Source organism: Rattus norvegicus, chromosome 16 (assembly GCF_036323735.1).
Source record: "Rattus norvegicus strain BN/NHsdMcwi chromosome 16, GRCr8, whole genome shotgun sequence".
NCBI classification, from domain to species: Eukaryota; Metazoa; Chordata; class Mammalia; order Rodentia; family Muridae; genus Rattus; species Rattus norvegicus.
The window spans coordinates 56,116,607-56,140,152 of record NC_086034.1 but is presented as its reverse complement, the minus strand read 5'-3'; positions in this window follow the sequence as shown (position 1 = coordinate 56,140,152).

Genomic DNA, 23,546 nt, shown 5'->3' with positions numbered 1-23,546 from the left:
TCCTTCATATAAAACCCTATTATTTTTGATGTGGATGAAATGATTCACATCAGTAGGTAATGGTACCACTGTCAAACTTTATGATCTGAGTTCCATCCCTAGGACTCATGAAATGGAGAAACTGACCCTCACAACTTCTGATTTCCACACATGTTGTTGGATACACACTCACGAAGTAAATGAGTAAATAAATAATTACATATATTTAAAACTTTATTATCTTAACAAAGTCCTTGTCACATTGAACTTTATACACTGCAGAATGTCATTGATTGTGGGAGTTTTAGAGGTCACTTTAAAATAGCTCAACCATAAATTTGACATTTTTCTCATCACTACAACCAAATACCTAGTAAGAAACAGCTTAAAGAAGTAACAATTTATTTGGTCATGTAGTCTGAAGGGATTCAGTTAATCACAATAAGATAGGATTGGCTCCAGACAGCCCCAGGTTGCAAAATCATGCAATGGAGACTTCTTATACCCTCAGCTTTAGGACAAACAAGGAGCAGAGGGAGAAACTGGGGCCAGAGTAGTGTTGGGCTATAACCTTCAAGGCCTATACCCAAACACCTTGATTCCTTTAAGCTGTATCTCCTAAAGACCCCTAAACTCTAATAGAAGTGCTACCATCTGGGAATCAAATACACAAGCATATGAACCTGTGGAGGTCACTTCCTATTTTAGATAAAGTTTAACAACCATCGTCCAGTGAGATGCGTTTACTGACCTTTGCCTGCCTGATGTATGGTCATAACCACCACTGAACCATTCTCCACAAAGTTCTCTTTAACTGGAATTTAACAGGACTCAGCCATGAACATAGCCCTTCTCTTCCGCAACAAAATTTATTATCTCGCTTCTCATCTCCATAATGTTTTATAAAGACAGGGGCCACCTATCTGATGCTTGTAATGTCACAGGATTATTTGTTCTTGTTACACTCTGATAACCATTTATAACAATATTGAAATGAATATATAAATGTTATGTATATAATCGAACACAGTAATAGGTTTCTTTCTCTATACAATACACGCCTATTAAATTTAATAGCTATTTATTACAGATAGATAACTTTCACGCCTTGAAAATACTGCAGAGCTGGCTTCATGCCGTAAGTCCCTGTGCAAGTTCTACACAGAAGAAGCCTTTACTGAGGAATCTATGTGATTTAATCCTAACAGTAAGTAGTATTGATATTCAGTACTCATATGCTTACCGAAAATTGTTACAGTAGAAATATAGGCTTGTCCCGACACTCTGCAAACACTAGACTTGGATGAAATCACTTTCATAGAGTTAAAAATAATTATTCAAGAATAAAATAAAAGCCTGCTGTATGTTTTTAGAAGAATTTGTTCTTGTTGTTTATGAACATGATCCATGAGCAAACGAAAAAGAATTCTTCTCTTTAAGCTACTTGAATTTGAAAATCAGTTATCAAAGTGACAAAAGTGACAGGTGTTGTGGATCTTGCTTATAGTCCCTGGAGTGTAGAGGTAGAGGCAGAGCGTTCTATGGTCAAGAGCAGTTGTTCTCAGCCTCTGTAACACTGTGACCCTTTAGTACACAGTTCCTTTTGTTGTGCTGACCCCCAAATAAAATTATTTCATTGCTACTTCATAACTGTAATCTTGCTGCTGCTATAAATCATACTGTAAATTTTTGATATGCGGGTTATTGGATATGCAACCCCCCCTACCCCACAGGTTGAAAAACATTAATCTAAAGATTATTCTGTTCCACATAATGAGTTCAGAGCCAGCCAGGGCTGCATAATGAGTCACTGTCTCAAATATGTGTGTAAAAAAGACAAATAAATAAGAAATTACCAGATGCAAGGGAAAAAATAGAACAAAAACTCAGATAGGGAGCTATGAAACTGTTGTAAGTAGCTAGAGGATGCCGCGGGATCCTGTAGCTGTTCCATTGGACACAAGAGCGATAAAGAGATGTTGGAGGCCATCATGAAGCCACTGCTGCAGTCACCATTGCCACTGATCCTCAGGCAGCAGCTAGGAATGTACACTCCCACTGATACAGAAGTGGGGATCCCACACTGACCCCACAGGGATGTGGGTGTTTTTACTGCTGCAGAGCGTCCGGGAGTATAGGTGCTTTCTACGGCAGCATCCACAGCTGCTCGGCTGAGGGAACTGTAGCAGAAGTAAATGTTTGAGCTCGCATCTATTTGTCCTGTGACAACCAAAGCAAACAAACAAACAAATGTTACCTTATAATACCAGTTTCTGTTCATTGTCCAACCCCAAAAATATAGTCACAAAAAGCATCTGGAAAACATATTTTACTAATAGTCATGTTTTACAGATATGCATCCCCCTGCAGGACGATGTAAGAACACAGAAAGGGAGAAATGGAGCTGAGTAGCAAGAAATATGGACTCTGGATTTAATAGATAACATATATAAAGAAAGCTCCGTAAGGCTCATCCCTCTCACTACAGATTTCTGTTTCTGCTAGCTTCCAGTCTAGAGGCATTCAGACATCCTCCCTGTCCTCCTCTTTCTCTGTGCACCATTCTGCTCTTCTCTGATGCTGGGTTTCCACTGCTATTACCCGGCTCCATTTCCCTCTCTAAGCTGGAGGGCCCAATGCTTCCAGTTCCCTTTATTCTGTCATGATGAAATGTGTGCCTCACCAATGAAACTGTAGCTCCTCTGTTATTTTTTTTACTGCATTTGACTGTTTTCCTATCAAGAAATGAACTTTCTTAAAGTAAGAACACCTACATTAGAGAGCAGCAGTCTTGCTACAACTGATGCCAATGTGGAAAAAAGCTTACCCTTCACTTCATCACTCCATGTGTAAAACCAAAGAGTTAGAACCTTGAAATTCCTATCTGACTTACTTTTGATTTCTTTAAAACTAATTAACATTTTACTCCTCAAAAACTTTTTATAGCTAATCCAACAGCACCTTTAAAAAAGAAAAATAATAGAATCCCATTCCAAAAATCACACACATGCACATACACACACATTATATTAATATTAATTATATGATCAAAATATAATTATTTCTTTTAGAGCATTGATTTCCAACCTGTTTTTTCTCCACCCTTTCGGGGGTTGAATGGACCTTTCATAGGAGTTGCATAACACACATCATGCATTTCAGATATTTCCATTACACTAAATTTCATAACAATAGCAAAATTACAGATATGAAGTAGCAACAAAGAAAATTTCATAGTTGGAAACTACTACAACATGAAGCACTGTATTAACATATCACAGCATTAGCAAGGTTCATAACCACACACCCACCAAGCAAACTTCCTTTTGTTAATTTTGACTAAAACGTACAGTACAACATCAAGATATCATCTTATCTATAGCTTGTCTTCATAATTTCCAACACCTTCTTTGTTTAGACTTCTGTGATAACAGTCCTTTAAAGACAGGCCGTGGTAGAAAAGGGAGGTAAGAAAATTCAGCCTTCGACACTTCAGGATGTAAATATGGCTGATGAAATTATAAATGGTAAAAGAAAAAAATGTTTGAGTTTGGAATTATGGAAATCTATGGCACAAGGAAAGGGGGAGAGTGGGACACAAATTTAATTTCCTTGACTGTTTAGCTCTCAGCCATACATTTCATAATCCATGCAGAATTACACCATCTTCCCTCTTGATATCAATGGATGCTTCAAGATGATATGTAGGTGATGGATGCTCAGAAAAGGAAATTTAAACAGAGTATAATACTAATATTTATTGGTAGAGTTTGTCAGAACCTCACAGTAACCAAGTTTTAAAGTGAATATTTATATTCTATCTGAACAAACAAACGGGTTTCATTGTAATATGGTGCAAGAAAATGGCCAAAAATTGTTCAGGATTTGTAACATCTGTTTTGCGCTTGTATTTTAGGCTCAACACTTTTAAAATGTTTATATTAAGAATCATAATAAAAAAGGTTCATTTTTTTAAGTGTTGAAAGGTCTTCAGGGACTTGTAGCAAAAATAGAAGTCTGGAAAACTATAATAAAAAGTAGCAATATGTTCATTTTGATGTCCACCTGTTTAAATGTTTTCTAAACTATTAAATGCATCTGTTATTTTTTCTTTATAACAAAATAAATTTTAAAAAGTATATTTAAGTATTTGAAGCCAATTTAGTTTCAAAAGATATCTAAACCTAGGAAGGAAGGAAAAAGGAAGAAAGGAAGGGAAGGAGGGAGGGAAGAAGAAAGGAAGGAAGGAAGGAAAGAAGGAGGGAGGGAGGGAAGGAGGGAGGAAGGAAGGAAGGAAGGAAGGAAAACTTCAAAAAGTTAAATTGGTATAAGTTAGGGTCAAAGAGCAGTGGACTGTTTTTCATTCAAAAGCGTTTCATCAGGCCTACTGAGAAGACATTGAATTAACCTTGGCAGTCAGAGGAGGAGGAGGCTGTTTCAAAATCCTTGCTTCTCTCAGTGATTTGCCAGAAGAATCTTCTCAGTGTGAGAACACTGCACACCATAAAGTGGGTTTCAGAGCATCACTGTTCAGGTGCCATATTGGATAACCCCTCTGTGCACAAAGACCCATAGTGGGCATCCTCTTGGCCCGCACAAAACACTCTTTATAGACTCTGCTCTGCTCTCTACCTCAAGCCCGTCTGCTACCCCCAAACCCCTCTCTTTGATCCTGTCTCTCAAGTATGACTTATGTAAGCCTTCATCTCTAGAGCTTTCTCCATCTATTTTCTTCAATGGCTTCACTTAGATGCCTATTCCAATTATCAGCATCCAGAATAAATTTGTATTTATTAAAAGTCATGACTTTGTTATCAGGAAATTAAATAAGTCCTGGTTACTAGTAATTGTCAATCCCAAAAGACAAGGAAAAGAGGATTATACTGATCTTGGTGTTTCCTACTGTAGCAGTATGGAGTGGTCCTGTGACCAAACTGTTCTGTCCTGTTTATTATGTAACCCTCATCACTGGGCTCCTATATCCAATGATTTGTGACTTTGCTTCATAAAGGCCTCAGTGTCTTTTTAATTGCCAGGCTACAGGTAATTCCACAGTCCTCTGGTTGACTTTCATATTCACTTCACATTACTGATCATTAATTTCTTGAAATCTAATTTTGTCTAGATCACTGTGGTATAAGGACATACTTTCTTTTTGTGTAATGGCTATTTCTTTTCTTTATTTCATTATGTATTTTCTTCTTATTTTCTAGATATTGTCATTCCTCCAGACGATAACCTTGTCTTGATTATCTTTCCTTCTGCTTTCTTTCCCAGGAGCTTTATTTTCTTCAGTATAAAGACAATTTTCAGTTATTTGTATAATTTTATTTTTTCAAAATCTTACATGGAATTCTATACCATGTTATATTCTCAGGATTAAAGTATGGTGGGGAAGGTTGTCTATGGATTGTTCAGTGCTGCCACCAGGAGACATAGATTATTAAATTAAAAACCCCAATTCCAGACACGGGAAACCTTATTCAGAATGGTCCCAGGGGTTCCTAAAATTACACATATTGTTGATCTTAGTCCTCACCATAAGTGAATGGAAAAATTTTATTTCTAAAGAAACTACTCGCTTTGGATGCAAGACAAAGAGAAACCAACCTCAAACCCAAACAGGATCACTCTCTGCTGACTAGTTCACATAGTATCTTCAGGCGCCATGCAGGATGCTGGGAGACAAAAACTTCAATGGTTTTACCTACTATTGCACTGCTGTGGTACTGAATTGCTGCAGAGATATGCCGATGGGTTCAATAGTGGCACAATGATTATAGGTGTTTCACTGACTTTCTGATTGGATATGAGGCCTGCTACACTGAAGTACTTAATGTCTGATCTTGTGAACCTTGACAAAAGCCCAAGGCTGGAGAGATCTTGAGATCAACCTGCTGTTGTTATTTTGTTAATCAGTCATGCCATCAAACTGCCTTCTGAATATTTATTTTACATTCATAGATCTGCACTGTTCTTGACATTGCTCAGAGAGGCTTCTGTTTGCCATGACTGAGAGCTCATCAAGGTGCCAAGTGTGAAGAACTCAGGGTGCTCCCATCATCAAGAACTCAGGTAACCTCACAGAAAAAAAGGTAGAGAGAATTAAGAGCTGGAAGATAGGGTGAAGAACTATTAAAGGTTGACGTCTGGACATAACACAGCTGTTGTGTGCATTGCCTCTCAACGGCTGTAGTTACCCACATAAGATCAAGCCAGTCAAAATTCCAACATGAACGGTGGAAGATTCCTAAAGCTCCCCCCCTGTATCAGGGGAATAATTGTCATTTTATGGTTGCTGGGGGAGGAGGAACCACTCTCCTTTGGAAAGATTTCTGTAGGCACATTGATCATGCCCCAGTGAATGATTACACACATGTGCATTTTGAAAGTACTAATTTGGGCAGTTTATAATAAAAATAAATACAAAGAAAACATGAGTCCGGGAGAGAGATGAAGAAGGAGTTGAAGAAAGGTAGTTGTCGATGGATATGAAAAATATGTATCTATAAATGTTTGAAACTTTCAAGTACTAAAAATATTTCTTTAAAAATCTATTATTTAATCAATGGGATATAAAAGTAAAGAGGCACTGACCCATCAAAGACATTGTAGGATGCTAAAAAGGTGCACATAATTCACTGGAGAGGACAGAAGTTATATTAAGGAAATCAGAGAAGTTTCTCACAAGGAAAAAAAAAGTCAGAAAAATATAGTAACAGCATGAATAAGGGCATTAAGTCATTTTGATCCAGGAAAACACCACATTCAAGTAGTTGTAGTTCTATGACAGTGCTCACATTGTTGATGGAACTGAATCGAAGGAAAAAGAAAGTTGGAGGCACAGAGGTGTTCAGAACTACTGAGATAGTGCACATGTGCAGTTCAGTAGCCTTCGGTTCTCACTCTGACAGTGGCAATGACCCACTGACCTGTGAGATCATGTTTTCATTTCTAGGAGTGTTTATTAAAAGTGTGACCTTGGAATAAGATGCAAATGAGATGCAAATGAGGAAGCACAAAGCATCCCAGCTTAGTTATCAACTGTTTTAAGCTACTATGTACCATACACACACACAAAAGGAAAAAAATAAAAAATAAAAGCATGCTTCAAACAATATAAGCATAATCTTATTCAACCAAAACTGCAATTTAAAATAAAACAAGACAGATTTAAATAGAGGTATATAGAAAGAGGCATATAAAGAAAGGTATGTAGAAAAATTCTGTGTATTTTGATGAATAACTATCGGAACTACTGTATAATTGAATTTCATGAACAAGAAATCCTTTACTTTTTTGTTTCTCTCTCCCATTAAAGCTAATTATTCTGTTCCAGACACGAAGTATTCCTTGAACAAATGTATTTTATTTGCTCCATTGCAGCCATGAAAATCCACACCACCATCTCTTTCCAAACAGCTCTTATTACATTATTGAATTGGCCACAGCCTCTCACACCTTTTCATCTGTGACATCTTTTCTCTGTACTGGACAAACTTTATGCAAGTCAGATTGCATCAATCTGCATCTGAGATCTTAAGTCATTTCACCTTCATGTAAATAAACCGGCCCTATACTCTACAAAGCCTCGTATAACCTGACTTTATCCACATCTCTAATCTCATCTTTGGATGTTCTGCTCTACTCCTTTGTCTTGACACTTGAGGCAGATTGAATTGTGTGGCTTTTATAGTGCACTCTGACTTTCACATATCTGTCTACATTCAAGAAACACCCTTGGTCCTGAATGTCATCTCTTCCATGGTTGCCATATTGGTCCATACTATCCCATATCTTGCCTAGATGCTCTAATAACTCTTATTCAACTTTCTTCTATTCTTTCCCAGATAACCATTTTAAACCATAAAGCAGATTATGCTAGCTTCTTCCTGAGAATTCTACAATCACTTCTAAGGAGGTTAACACCAAAATCTTTATATAATTCCCCACATTATCCATCTCTAACTAGACTGTTCCTGCCTTCATCTTTCTGCTGCTTCCTGATATTCTACCTCTTCCCTAGCCTTTGAGACTCTGTGCAAATTTTTCAAACTCATTGACATGCGTGAGGATAATGATGTGTCTACAACCACCAGTGTTCTGTCTCCATCTCTTTTCAAGACTCACACCTTCTGCTTAGTTCTCTATTCAAACATATCCATACAGAGGTCTTAAGCAATTCACCTCGTCTTATCTCCCTTGTGGTTATTTTACTATTTTTCAAAAAGTAGTCAGTAATTGAGATTGAAGTATGTATTTTTTATTGTCTAAATCCTTCATAATAATAAGCTCCTTAAAGATATTGTCTTTGCTTGCTCCCTTTTATTGTTTCTTTGGTATTTAGAATAATATTCAATTCACACTTAATAAATATTTGTTGAGTGAAACATTCAGAAACTGGAACGTCTTAAAAAGTAATACATCAAAATACAGAGATTTACCGATTAGAATAAACTAAGGAGTGATCTTACTTATCCTCCTAGTAATGCATCTGAATTGTACTCATATGATAATTTAGTTCATTAATGGTTAATGTAAAAAGTTTCAGCAAATTTACTATTAACTTGTAACAAATTGGAAATATTTAAACAATAATAAGCAATTCAGCATCCCTAATATGTTAATAATTTTAAGCTCAACAGTTAATGTGTCAGTAATACACTGACTTATATATTTCATTGTTTTTCTTCAATCTCAAAATAACTTCATAAATGTAATAATTGGATTATCAGTCAACATAATGTGGATTCTACCATTTAAATATTGCCTTGTGGAAAATGTGTGCAAAATTATTTTCACAAGACAAGGTGAACATTAATATAACAAGCCTCATAAAAGTGTAAAATATATATTTTGAAAATCAATGCATATATTTCAAAGGAGTTTTAAATCATACATTTTTGGCAAATTAGTGGGTAAGATTTTAATCCCATAAATTCTTGAGAAGAATTAGATATGGAAAGTTTTGATTTTTTATTTCATACAAATAGTGTAATTAGCTCTATATTAATTGATAAGTCTAAATTCACATGCTAGTCACATTTAGAAAAGTTTTAAATAACTTAGTTATTTTAAGAGCAGACTTCAATTATAAATGGCTGTATAATAAACTCCAGTTATTTTATCCAACAAAGATGTCAGTTTTTCTAAAAATAGTTTAATGCCACCACTTTAAGTCAACAGTCTATAAATTAGATTTATTTATATTCCATAAAATTTTACTATCTGTCATATGTTGTCAAAATCTGTCAGACTCAAAATGTCCTCTAAATATCAAGTTGATGAAATTCCTTGAAATTCAATTAATTCATTCACAAGACTCCTCCTCCTGAAAGACAAATTGTTTAAGGGAGCACCGTGGACAGAGGACAGAGCTCCTGAAAGTGGTGGTGTTTGCAGATGTGTGGGTTTGTAAGGGGCCTTTTGACCCATTATTTAATGACAACACACTTTCTATAACCATTTTTGTCAAACTGCTGATAAACAAATGTTAATAAAACAATACAAATTTCTGATGAATTTGAGCTGGTAGTTTGCAAAAGGGCAGTGGGTAAGTTTTCTGTTCTACAATTATTATATTGCTTATTTTCAAATCTATTTCTGGTTCATAGAGGCATTCAGAGAAAGAGTGATGTAATCTCATAAGGTAAAGGGAGAATGGAGTTCAGGTTAGCTCTATGACCTGTTGATTACATTTATGGATGTTCCTTAATTTTTAACAGGGTGATGTCCTGATAAATCTACAATGTATTGCGAGCGAAAACTGCATTTAATATAGCTAATCCGTGGCATCATAGCACAGACAGACCAAGCACTATCAAGCATGAATTACCTACCCTTTACCATATGGCTCAGCAAAATTCAAAGTTTGGAATGGTGGTGGTTACTATTGGTTGCCAATTTTAGAGAATGTAAAATCACACAGGAGACAAACCTCAGGGCACACCTGCGAGATATTATCTAAGTTTGGTTAGTTTCTAGGGATAGCTGTGAGAGATTGTCTTGGTTAGGTTAAACAAGGTAGAAAGTCAAATCTTAAACGTGAACAGCACTGTTTCTGTGAGTCGAGACCCTGGAATGAATAAAAAGGAGAAAGTAAACTAAAAAAGAAAACTCTCTTGTCTTTGCCTCTTGACTGCGAAGACTATGTGATTAGCTGACTCAAGTGTCTGTCTGTCACCAGGGTTTTCTTACTATGATAGATACCAAAAGCCAAGATAGTCTTTCTCCCTTAAATTCTTCTGTGAGGGTATTTTATTACAGCAACAAGAACATAGACAAATACAGAAGTACAGTTGTTAATGTATGGACATACACTTAATATGTGAATATATATCATTTTTGTACAATCACAGAGTGATTTGCAAAGTCATTTGTAAGTTGATGCTCATTTCTATGTGACACTGAACAAGTTCAATTTGACACCAACTAAACTTCATGAAGTTTAGCTGTCAATTTTGTGTAAACATACCAATAGTGGCATTCCAACCTTTGTATTAAACGTAATTCTTAAAATTACTTCTAAGTTGCAAATGTTGATTTTAATGGAATGTCTGGATACTAACAAAATATCCAAAGACATCAAAACTAACTAAGAACAAATATGATGGTAATTTAGATTTCTGGAGGCTCAGCTTTTTGAGTCCAGGAGGGTCCCGTAGTCCCACAACTCTATTGAAACATCTAGCAGGAATATTCTGAAGCTTGAATAAAACAAAAATAAAATATAAAAACGTTTACATAGTATAGGATGTTTTCTTGACTTCCTGTTGAAGGAAAACATGTACTGACTACCTGTGTAGATAATTTACATACAATGAAAAAAGATAAAAGCAAAACACTAGAAAATAAGTGAGGGAGAATCATGGGCGCAGTGTTGGGGAGTTGAAGTTACCATAAGGACAACTGTCTAAAGTACCATGAGAATGGCAGCCCCCAGGAGGAACTCTGAATCACAGAGTAGCTCCAAGATGATATGTATGTGCTTACGAGTATATGTGTGGGTGTACATGAATACAGTGTGTGTGTGTGTGTGTGCATGTGTACACATTTGGGCACGCATGCGTACATGTGTGCATGTTGCATGCATATGTGTATCCATGTCTTTTGTCATGGTGATGTTAAACCAATAACAAAAAGTAGAAAAATTATTTTTACAATCTATTACCTACAGAGCATTAATTGTTTCGTGTTGCTTCATTGGTAGCATCTCATGACATAGCACAGGTGGTCTTAAACTCACAACCCTGTTCCAGGCTCCTAAGTGATGGATATACAAGAAAACATTACCACCTGTTAGCTTTCTATTCTCACACAATAAATTAAAACCCAACCCACTCACTTGCCAATTTCCATGGGATATGAGCTGTGGCACATGTTGACTCCACTGGGTTATCTGTTTAGGGGTCACAGGGAATGTAAATTTAACTGTGAGCTATGCTAGACTTTTCCAAGGATCTGGAAAAGATTCTTTGTCCAGACTTTTTAGGAGGTTGGCATCATTGAGATCTGTGTTGCTGTAGGAATTCTAAAGCTCCTCCATCCCAGGCCTCTCTGCTCTTTTAGCACTCAAGCTTAGTATGACATGTCCAGCTCTTTCTATTGTTAGTCTATCTTCCTCTCTGACTTTAAAAAACTTCTGTAAGGTAAAGGACACTGTTGTTAGGATAGATTGGGAAAAGATCTTTACCAATCCTACAGCAGATAGGGCTTATATCCAAAATATACAAAGAACTCACGAAGTTAGACTGCAGGGAGACAAATAACCCTATTAAAAATGGAGTTCAGAGCTAAACAAAGAATCCACAGCTGAGGAATGCCGAATGACTGAGAAGCACCTAAAGAAATGTTCAACATCCTTAGTCATAAGGGAAGTACAAATCAAAACAACCCTGAGATTCCACCTCACACCAGTGAGAATGGCTAAGATCAAAAACTCCGGTGACAGCTGATGCTGACGAGGATGTGGAGAAAGAGGAACACTCCTCCATTGTTGGTGAGATTGTAGACTGGTATAACCATTCTGGAAATCAGTCTGGAGGTTCTTCAGAAAATTGGACATTGTACTACCTGAGGACCCAGCTATACTTCTCTTGGGCATATACCCAAAAGACACGTGCTCCACTATGTTCATCGCAGCCTTATTTATAATAGCCAGAAGCTGGAAAGAACCCAGATGCCCTTCAACATAGGAATGGATACAGAAAATGTGATACATCTACACAATGGAATACTACTCCGCTATCAAAAACAATGACTTTATGAAATTCATAGGCAAATGGATGGAACTGGAAAATATCATCCTGAGTGAGGTAACCCAATCACAGAAAAACACACATGGTATGCACTCATTGATAAGTGGCTATTAGCCCAAATGCTTGAATTACCCTAGATGCATAGAACACATGAAACTCAAGAAGGATGACCAAAATGCGAATGCTTCACTCCTTCTTTAAAAGGGGAACAAGAATACCCTTGGCAGGGTATATGGAAGGCAAAGTAGAACAGAGGCAGAAGGAACACCCATTCAGAGCCTGTCTCACATGTGGCCCATACATATACAGCCACCAAACTAGATAAGATGGATGAAGCAAAGAAGTGCAGGCTGACAGGAACCGGATGTAGATCTTTCCTGAGAGACACAGCCAGAATAAGGAAAATACATAAGCAAATGCCAGCAGCAAACCACTGAACTGAGAACGGGACCCCCATTGAAGGAATCAGAGAAAGGACTGAAAGAGCTTGAAGGGGCTTGAGACCCCATATGAACAACAATGCCAAGCAACCAGAGCCCAACTGACCCTGGGCTCCAACTGCATAGGTAGCAATGAATAGCCTAGTAAGGGCACCAGTGGTAGGGGAAGCCCTTGGTCCTGCCAAGACTGAACCCCCAGTGAACGTGATTGTTGGGGGGAGGGCGGTAAAGGGGGGAGGATGGGGAGGTGAATACCCATAAAGAAGGGGAAGGGTAGGGGTTGGGGGATGTTGGCCTGGAAACCCAGAAAGAGAATAACATTAAAATGTAAATAAGAAATACCCAATTAATAAAGATGGACAAAAAAAAAAAAGTCTCCCAACTACAAAAAAAAAAAAAAAATGTCATGCAATTAGATCAAGCCCTATTGTACTGACTATGTACTTCCAGATGTGGTGCTGTCCACTGGACTGGAGCCATATCCTTAAAGAAAACTGACTCATGCTCCCCTAGAAGCTGCCAACTGCCCTTCAGTTAGGGGTGGAGGCTCCAGAACGTCTTGTAATTCTATGCTAGAATGAAGAGCGATTTGATCATACACAAGTCTTTTATGCAACTTCAGTTAGTTCATAAGTCTTATCAATTCCAAAATATACTGTTTCAATCCAATCCTTCTCAGCTGATGACTCTTAGAACCTTTCTTCCTCTATGTTTTCTGAGCCTTGAGGATGTGATTTTTGGTGGCTTTTGACTCAGTCCTCCACAGTTGGGCCATTGGGAGTTCCTGTGTTAAGCAACACTCACTTCATAAAGGAACTTCTATGATGAGGTCTGAGAGTGGAACTAATCTATGCATAGAGCTATAAGAATTTAACTTATAGGGCAGTTGGAAACTATGTACAATAAGCAGTATAATAGTAGCCAGTTTACCACTGCAGTCTATAAGCCACATATTCCTTTAAAAAGTAAACTAGCAGGACAATGGAGTAAGTTAGAAGGGAAGAAATTAAACTGATGTTAGTTCCTATTCTGCCCAAGACATTTATTTTGTACATGGCTCCCAGTAAGCTGATTTTTTGTGCTGTATTCATCTATATAAATAAGACATCATGACAGCTATCTCACAGGACTATTGAACACTAAGCAATAGAAAGTACAAGAAATGATAAATATTATATCACTAGCTATGCCCTGTGGATGCCTACTCCCCATTAGAGGCCCAAAGCTATCTGTTATCTGCTTCTTACAATGTCTAAGAGGGGAAGTACGTTTTTATTTGACTTGGATCATTTAGAGAAAACGTCATAACATCTATTTGGTTATAGGGTTGTAAGAAGAATTGTTTGATTTGGCTTGTTTTATCCTGGTCTCCAAGACCAGTTTCACAGAAGATCAACTGGAGCAACATAAAATTGCAAAGAAAACAATTCAAGTTGAAATCGATTTAGAATTCAGTCTTACTATGCTACCTTTCTCTGCTGTGTTTGAATAAAGCACTTATTTCTGAGCATCAGAATTCATATTTTGAGAGTGAACTACTTGGGCTTCAGAAAGGATGCAATCAATTAATTCTGTGGCTAAGAATGTGTAGTTCTTAAAGGGCTTCAGAACAAAGCACTATTGCTATAATTAGGGTAATGTTATTGATGTTGCCAAATGATCCTCACAATTCTGGATCATTTCCCCATGACATTCTTTCAGCACATGTAGTAAAAAATCATGATGGTGTCAGGTCAAATATAGATAGCTTCCTCATTGAAAGTGTTTTCAACAGTGATGCTTTGTGGCACCCAGTGGAACATTGACATGGACAGTTTCTTTGCATGACTAAGTGGTTACACAATATCAACTGGACAAACCCAACAGACAAGAGAATGGTGCAGAACATAGTACAGTTGTCAAACATGAGTCTTTGATATGTTTACCGTTTAACAAGCTAAAACAATTCAACAGTCTTTCTCAACCTCAGAAAATGCAATTATTGTTGCCATCATACCTAACCTTTGATATATGACTATATTTATATAAAATGTTAAGAATATTTTAGTCAGAATGTGAATAGAATAAGATTTTTATGAAAGCCAAGACAAATTTTGAGTTTTCTGTTGTCCATATGAAAACAATCTTTATTTCAACTTTTCTGGTGGATAAAAATGTTTTTAAAATACTGTACTGTTTTCCCCATGGATATATAAGGAATGAACAAAAAGAGTTATTCTGAAATCTCTTTTCATCTTTCTTTAACCACATAATTGATAGTATAAGTCTCTCTCTAACAACATGGATTTGCTAAGTAACCACTCGTGCCCAGATGTCAATATTTTGCCCTCAAACTTAATGAATTGAAATGCATGAAAAATCTTGTGGTATATTTATATTGCTGAAAATATGACTGACCAGAGCTTCTAGACTTATCCTCATTTTACAAAACAAGAATGTTCAGTGGGGTCTGCCAATGGCATCTGTAATTATAACAGACAAACATACATGAAATCGAATCCAGTTTAAATGGTTAGGAGCTAAGCAGAGAGGCAAGACTGTGTATGAAACTGGGCAATGGTCCACTGATACCTTGAAAACGCACAGTGAATTGTATGGGCTAGTTTTATTTCTAATACCATTTTCACAAAGCCAAAGCCCAGAAAAATGGAAAAAAATGCATAGCTAAAAGCAGTCTTACTTAACATGTATGAGAAAAGAAGAAAAATATAAGCATTACCCCTGCTAATTTAATGTCTAGTATCTTGCCCTTGGCTTGAAGCCTGGATCCATAGTATTTATGCAGACCTTAACTCCCAAGCCCCAAATTATAATATACAGTAGACTTAAGCCTGTAATGCTCACGGGGACCTAAGTAAACAGGCACAAATCCTACCAAGGGGTATTTAAAATGACAGCCAGCTTATCCACAAAAATAAATGAACAAAACAGTGGAATGTGGTCATGATGCTTAGCAAAAATAATAGTCAATGTAGACTTGTTCACACAGCGAAAATGCCTTTAAAAATAAGGATAAATAACAACAAATGGGCAGATGAATGAGTTTACTTCTACCGAGACCCCTCAATAAGATACCTCCTGAAAGGTATGCTTCTAAAAGAGGGAAAGGGACCTTGTAAGATTTGAAATGTAAGGGTACCCAGAGGAAGGGACAGCAGGCTGAAACATCATGTTATATAATTACCATTTTTTAATTTGTGGGTTGTGAAAACTAATCTACAATTTCAAAACTTGACATTTATAAACATGCCCTGAGATAGGTAATGAAAAGTAAAGCTATGTACGTAGAGATGAAAGGTATTAAATTAATCTAATTTATGAAAGTTATAAGTTCATCTCTCTTTTTATTTAGATGTCTCTTACAAATCTTATACATGAGTACTGTGTTTACATTACTCCCACCTCCTGCCTTGAACTGCTCCCAAGTCCCACTCCCTTTCAAAATCATAACCTCTCTTTTTTAAATTATTGCCACATATATTTATATTCTTGAATATATTTGTATAAATTCATATGCACATATATAAATATATTATACATAATACAAATACAGTAGGATTTGATAACCTATCAGGGAGTTTCTTTTTGAAGAAGACTAATTCTCACTCTCTCAGAAGCCATCAATTGCATATATAGTTCTTCATCAACTGCGTATATCGGGTTTTGTGAGATGGTTCCCCTATGCTTGGAGGCATGTTAACTGGTGTTGTCATTGTTGTACAGGTGTTGCATAGGCAACAATATCTTGGATATTTCCTTGGCTCATATAGAGAAGACACTATCTTACACCAAATATCCTGGTCTTTCTGACTCTTGAAGTATTTTTGCCTATTTCTTTGATGTTTCCTGAACCTCGGGTGTAGAGGGATTACATTGTAGATATATTGACTGAGGCTCAGTACCTCATGCAACATTGGTTACCATATTTGAACCAGTTCTGAATAACTTTAATATTCTCCATCTGCAGAGACATAAAAGCACACAGGGGCTATGGGGGAGGTGAGGAGGCAGCTATAAAATGGATACTAGAAATGAACAATGCTATGAAGAGGAAAAAATGGAAAAATGCTGAGGTAGAGGGTAAGTTAGAGAGGAGAGTGTAATGCAAAGGGAAAAGGACATAAGAGAAGTAAATACTAAAGGCATGAAGAAGCCATAGGGAGTCTTTCATCTTAAGTTTACCTACAATGTCACATAATACATGAAAGTATCTCGATGTTACATGCATATTTTATATGAAGTTACACCACTTATTTTTTAAATGAAATTATACCATTTGCAGTAAGAATACTCCCTGTAAGAGTCATAGCCTAAAATAATCCCCAGTTCCAGTCAAGAGAAAGCTCTTTTTGGGTCTTTGGCCAAAGGAGTCCAAGAAACTCCCAAAATAATATCCGCAATAGCTATCTTTTTGATTGTCTCCCACAATTTGAAATTAACTCCCTATTGCTGAATACCAGACACAGAACTTGGAGAAATTAAGCTAGACTTGACCCAGAAGTTCCCTCCCCGTGAATTAACTCTAATAGTAGTGAAAGGTAAGGTACTAATGCAAGCTTCCCAGGCAGAAAACAAGTCCACTTTTTTTATCCACTGTAACATCTACAAACCACAGTAATGACCAGAATGGCCAAATATTCCCTAAGGTACAATAGTGGCACTGATGTATTAACAGTAACCAACAGAAGAGCAGCTGCACATGTAAACTCATAGCAGCTGTGACAGTCCATACAGGCCAAATCGGACAAAATTCCAGCATAAAGATAGAAATTGGGCATAAAATCCCACGCCCAGCCACGGAGCTATTTGGCAACTGTTAGCACTGGGAGAGGGAAATTGTTTTCTCTGAGAGTATAACCCCAGGGAAGTTAACCATACTCCATTGGAAAGCCATATATCCAGGAATATTCAGGCAGCACAAATTTCTCTAGATGGTTTTTTAAAAAAAGATTTTTTAAAAAATGGATGTATGAGGAAAGATAGGTGGATTTGCAAAGAGCTCCCAGACAGGGTAAATATGATCAAAACACATTTTACAAATTCTCAAAGAAGTAATAAAATTTTTGAATAATTATTCAATAACTGAATTATTACTGTGAAAAAATAATTTATAAATGTAAAAGTGATTCAGGCATGATGGTGTACATCTCTAGTCACCTAGGAGGCAGAGACAGCTCAGACTGATCTACATATGGGGTTCCAAGCCAGTCAGAGATACTCAGTAACATCTGTCTCAAAAAAATTTTTTAAGTAACTAAAATTTTCATCTTCATCCCTTAAAATTTGAAATTTCCACCAAATTATGAAAATTTATTTTCATGAAACAAGTAAAAAATGATACTATGGTTAAGTTTAGTTTTTTAGAAACTATGGCCCTTTGTTGTCCAACAGACAAGACACAATTTACATAAAATCCAACAGCTTTTAGCTAAAATAGCTTGTGTCATTTATGGGTGATCCTCTTCAGGACAATTTATAACAAAATAATTGCCTAGTCTGGTCTCTATGTACATAGTCACATTGTTTTAAAATTCTATATTTAAGTGAGATTCTATCTACTACCTTTTATCAAAACAATGTGATTTCATTAACTAACCTTATATGTAGCTATATGAAACCAGAATGGCATATCTATTGCACATGGCAATACTAGCACTGCACAGCATAGGATCCACCCTTAATCTTCATATTTCTGACAATAGCAACACACAGCCTAGACACAAGGAGATTAGAAGCAATGAATGCATTCTCTTATGCTCAAGACCACTGATCAAATAAGCTGTCTGTGTCTATAGAACAGGCCTGAGAGTGCAGTGTTGCTTTATTAGTGGGGACTTTCCAGGATCAATAACTTCTCTAATGAATATAAAAAGTCTAGCTACCTTGGCGCCCAAATTCCTGCAATTGTATTGCTTATTGCAACCAAGCACTGGCATTAGCATTCCGTTCTGATAAAATAAGTGTTTAGTAATTTAGTCCTCAACTGCTTCTGGCATTGCAACTATTTGTTGGCATATAAAGTAAAAAATTTTCTCCTGTGGTCAAAAGCAATTCATTGACTTTTCTTTATTTTTAACTTTTATCACCTGCAATGAGCAGCCATTGGCCTCGCCAACCTATCTCTTCAGATATTGCTGTGTAAAAATTAGCTCCCTCCCTTAGCAAACTGAAGTTTAATCCAAAGCAAAAGCCTTTTCAGCCTCAGTCTGTTGCTGGAATGAAATAAGCATTACATTTCATAAAAAAGCATAGCTAATTTCAGTTTTATGATATACATTCATATTGTATAATAAAAAATAAATGCTTTCTTTGTTCCTTGGAGTTGGTAAATTCGTATGAGAGATGCATGACTACTGGGTTGCTGTATATTTGGGAAATAGAGGTGACCAAATTCCTAGATATAACTAAAATATTATATGTCCTATTTTACTTTCATATTTGCCAAGACTTGAGAATAATTATATTTTAATTGTATATTATATATATATAATTGTACATATATATTATATAAAAGTTCAAAATACTTTTTACTTCTAGCTTCTCTCTATGAAGTTTTCAAACCCATGAAAATTACAAAGCTGCTGTATATTTGTTTTAAATCCTATATGTAGTTATCAGAATTGAAATGGATAAATATTTGGTCATTATCTTTTATTGTCTAACATGTCACCCAAACTTACTACTTTAATAGGACATACATCTTTTAGCTAATGAGTCTATAAATCGGTAATCTGGGCTAAATTTTTCTGGGAGTTAAACCACAGCACTGAACAGGTATGAAAACCTTGATCAGCTGGAGTCTCATCTAAGACATCTGGCTTCTAGAGCATCTGGTGATTGATCAACAGTTGATTGGTTGTTGGATACATTAGTCTATCATATCTTTTGGGGATAGGTTGGGTATACAGGTTTAATAATCATCGGTCTCCATAAGTTGCAATAAATGAACTTCAGTGTGTATGCCTTGTTATGTTCATTGCATTTATCAAGTATATAAATGCTGTATTTTCTCAAAGTAAGTCAATATCCAAGCCACTGTTTGCAAAGAGAGGGTGCCAACAAAATGAGTGCGTACAGTGCATAATGCATACATTCTTCTTTCATGAATTCACTGCATCCCTTACAGCCCTGTCCTTTCAATACCTGATCATGCCTATCTATAGATGAATTACTTTCTTGTTTATACGTATTTGAGCTGCAACCCTGAAGACTTGTGTAGCCTTGACCCAATTTTTAAAAATAAAAGAAAATAAATACCTTTAGAAAAAGAAAACATCTTAAAGATTTTGCTATAATAGTTTCATGTTTACCTAATATTTTGTTTTTAAAATGTTCAGTTCCAATTTAATCTTTAAGGCCTAGAAAAGGCTTGATCCATGAAACAGTATTCTAAAAGTAAGTATATCTAAAATGGTTGCAACTGAGATTTGATCCAATAATGTTGAGTCTCTGTTACTACCGGTATTACAGCTCTGGTTTGCACCAACTGCATGATGGTTCTCAATCCATAAAAATCTAGAGCTAAATGGCCCGAGGTATACACTCTGATCCTCTACTTACAAATGAGATTAGAGCAAGTCCTTCACATCTTCTGCACTTCATTAAAAATGAAAAACATCTCCAATTTAAAATGTAAAAATTGACACACATAAAACATGTATGCATGGCCACAGCATGAGAGGAAAGAAGTTATTTCCAAGTCATCTATACAACCTCTCTCACTTAACTCTATGGGCCACTTCATTTGGTGAAGACCAAAAAGGAAATCCTCAAAGTCTGTAATCCACTGGGTACTCTCTCCCTTTTGCATTCCACCCATACTCTCCTGAATCCCTTCTTAGTATGAGCTAAACATGGGAGGAACCTGAGAATGCATACCCCTTGTGAATCCATCCTGACTCTATCTTATCTCTCAGGGGTTCTTATAGGCATATCCCCAATTTCCAAGATATGGGGATAATCTTTTCCAAGTTTCCCCATTACATTTTGCTCTATGGCTCTATGCAGGGAATACCTCAAGGTAAAAGCTTTTCTACACAAGGCAATGAACTCCCTTCTTTATGTAATTTTAAACATTCAGACCTGTGTCTAGATGCAAGACAGAGAAATAGAAGGCATCATTTCCTTTTCATGGACTATTTTTATATCTTTGGGGATTTGTTTTCTTCTTTGCATGTATTTATATGTATAGTATGCATACACATGTGCTTGTGTGCTTTCATGTGTATAGGGGCACACGTGTGAAAGACATATCTCTGAGGAGTACTTATGTTAAGAATTCCACTCAAAGATGGATGAAGCTAAGTGCATGCTGACAGGAACCGGATATAGATTTCTCCTGAGAGACACAGCCAGAACATGTCAAATACAGAGGCGAATGCCTTCAGCAAAGCACTGAACTGAGAACAGGACCCTGTTGGAGGAATTAGAGAAAGGACTGAAGAGTTGAAGGGTTTTGAGACCCCATATGACCAACAATGCCAACCAACCAGAGCTTCCAGGGACTAAGCCACTACCCAATGGACTGACCCTAGGCTCCAACTGCATAGGTAGCAGAGAACAAGGCTTTGTTGGGGCACCAGTGGAAGGGGAAGCCCTTGGTCCTGCCAAGGTTGGACCCCAGTGTAGGGGATGGTTGGGGGAGGGTGGTTATGGGGGGGGATGGGAAGGGGAAGACCCATATAGAAAGGGAGGGGTTAGGGGGCTGATGGACAGGAATCAGTAAAGGGAATAACATTTGAAATGTAAATAAGAAATACCCAATTTAATAAAAATGGAAGAAAAAAAGAAAGAGAGAAAAAGAATCCCACTCTGTCTTTTCTTGAGACAGGTTCCTATAATCAAATTCAGAGCCCACCCATACAACTTGTCTCATCAGCCATTTGTACCAGAGAATCTACTGCTGCCTTTGAGACTTGAGTTATAGGAAAGCTAGCATTTTCACTCTGTATTACATGGCTTCTGGGAATCTGAACTCTGGTCCTTATACTTGTGTGGCCAGTGCTATCACTGTGAAGCTGTCTTCTGCCCATCTGTTGAGTTTTTGTCAGTCTTTTAAATCTCATTTTTATATATAAAGTATAAAAATAGATTGATTTTAAAACTCCGTATGTCTGACCCGGTGAGAGAGAGACCCAACCGCCTGGTCAGGTGGGCACTCCTGAGGCTGCAGAGAGGAAGAGACCACCAACACTGCTCACCCCTGCCCACATCCCTGGCCCAAGAGGAAACTGTATAAGGCCTCTGGGCTCCCGTGGGGGAGGGCCCAGGAGCGGCAGGACCCCTGCCACAGACACCGCCGGACCCTGAAGGAAACAGACCGGATAAACAGTTCTCTGCACCCAAATCCCGTGGGAGGGAGAGCTAAACCTTCAGAGAGGCAGACAGGCCTGGGAAACCAGAAGAGACTGCTCCCTGCACACACATCTCGGACGCCAGAGGAATAAGCCAAAGACCATCTGGAACCCTGGTGCACTGAAGCTCCCGGAAGGGGCGGCACAGGTCTTCCTGGTTGCTGCCGCTGCAGAGAGCCCCTGGGCAGCACCCCACGAGCGAACTTGAGCCTCGAGACCACAGGTAAGACCAAATTTTCTGCTGCAAGAAAGCTGCCTGGTGAGCTTGGGACACACGGAAGCAGAATTTCTCTAGAACCGGGAACGTTCTGTGTTTACCGGAAGTCCCACACCCGCGGATCCCGGCCCGCAGCAGCTCTCTGCTCCCAGACCCGGTGAGAGAGAGACCCAACCGCCTGGTCAGGTGGGCACTCCTGAGGCTGCAGAGCGGAAGAGACCACCAACACTGCTCACCCCTGCCCACATCCCTGGCCCAAGAGGAAACTGTATAAGGCCTCTGGGCTCCCGTGGGGGAGGGCCCAGGAGCGGCAGGACCCCTGTGCCTAAGACACCACCAGAACCAGAAGGAAACAGACCGGATAAAAAGTTCTCTGCACCCAAATCCCGTGGGAGGGAGAGCTGAACCTTCAGAGAGGCAGACAAGACTGGGAAACCAGAAGAGACTGCTCTCTACACACACATCTCGGACGCCAGAGGAAAAAGCCAAAGACCATCTGGAACCCTGGTGCACTGAAGCTCCCGGAAACGGCGGCACAGGTCTTCCTGGTTGCTGCCGCTGCAGAGAGCCCCCGGACAGCACCCCACGAGCAAACCTGAGCCTCGGGACCACAGGTAAGGCCAAATTTTCTGCTGCAAGATAGCTGCCTGGTGAACTCAAGACACAGGCCCACAGGAACAGCTGAAGACCTGTAGAGAGGAAAAACTACACGCCCGAAAGCAGAACACTCTGTCCCCATAACTGACTGAAAGAGAGGAAAACAGGTCTACAGCACTCCTGACACACAGGCTTATAGGACAGTCTAGCCACTGTCAGAAATAGCAGAACAAAGTAACACTAGAGATAATCTGATGGCGAGAGGCAAGCGCAGGAACCCAAGCAACAGAAACCAAGACTACATGCCATCATCGGAGCCCAATTCTCCCACCAAAACAAACATGGAATATCCAAACACACCAGAAAAGCAAGATCTAGTTTCAAAATCATATTTGATCATGATGCTGGAGGACTTCAGGAAAGACCTGAACACACTTAGGGAAGCACAGGAAAACATTAATAAACAAGTAAAAGCCTACAGAGAGGAATCGCAAAAATCCCTGAAAGAATTCCAGGAAAACACAATCAAACAGTTGAAGGAATTAAAAATGGAAATAGAAGCAATCAAGAAAGAACACATGGAAACAACCCTGGATATAGAAAACCAAAAGAAGAGACAAGGAGCTGTAGATACAAGCTTCACCAACAGAATACAAGAGATGGAAGAGAGAATCTCAGGAGCAGAAGATTCCATAGAAATCAT